At 36.8% G+C, this 901-nt stretch overlaps 1 protein-coding gene across 1 annotated transcript in view; it reads right to left on the reverse strand.

Annotated features, from left to right (window-relative positions):
• Positions 1 to 901, reverse strand: part of ABCA5 (ATP binding cassette subfamily A member 5) — a 92,436-nt gene that overhangs the window by 17,547 nt on the left and 73,988 nt on the right. The gene's annotated exons all lie outside the window — the stretch shown is intronic.

The raw sequence follows: 901 nt of genomic DNA on the forward strand, positions 1-901 counted from the left end.
ATACCAACATGAGATCTGTGGTTATCTCTGAAAGATAGAATTAAAGAGCTATATTTCATTCATTGATACTATTTAGATATTATCTAAATTCATTCATTTATTCAACAATATTATTTATGACCAGTATGTGTCAGGCACTACTTCACACAAAGATAAAAAGATTAAAAAAAACAAAAAATAAAAAATAAAACACGGGCCCCTCCCTCAAACAATTTACAGCCTGGGTGTAAATGAGATTGCCCAGAGTAGCTGTAGAGGGCTAACGTCAGAACCCACAAAAACACCACAAAGGTTGGCAAAGACAAAGTGCTTCCAAAGGAAATTCTGAAGTGATAGTAAGGTAAAAAGGAAAATCACAGTTGACATTATGGAAAACAATGGAACAAGAGAAGTATAAGGAGAAAGAAGTCAATATTAAAGGCTGCAGATTAAATAAACTGAGCCTACTTGACAAGACAAAGAGGAAGTCATTAAGTCTTACTGGAAACAGTATCAATAGAGCGGGTAAGGGCAGACACCAGATTGCAGGGCGTTAAGGAGTGAAGGGGAGGTGAGAGAAGTGGAAAATGAAGCATTCTGGCTGTGAAATAAGAGAGAGATGGGATAAGAGCTAGGAAGAAATTCAGGTTTAAATGTAATCTATAAGTTCTGCTGTCTATTACTTTGTTTTAAATGGGAGAAAAGTGAACCCCTCCCAAAAGAAAATCACCCTGTTAAGATCCAAAAGAGGAAAGTGACTGAGCGACATGATTAGGCAGACAGGATGGACAGTTGGGTGGTAGGAGTGGCACCTTTTGTTTTGAGACTGGGAAAAGGCAAAAACAATGAGAGTATTTCAAAAATTTAACTCATAATTAAGTGTTTTTGTTTTCTGAGATGGCAAGATCCTTTACCAAGGAGT

The sequence above is a fragment of the Hipposideros armiger genome, unplaced genomic scaffold (assembly GCF_001890085.2).
Source record: "Hipposideros armiger isolate ML-2016 unplaced genomic scaffold, ASM189008v1 scaffold_562, whole genome shotgun sequence".
NCBI classification, from domain to species: Eukaryota; Metazoa; Chordata; class Mammalia; order Chiroptera; family Hipposideridae; genus Hipposideros; species Hipposideros armiger.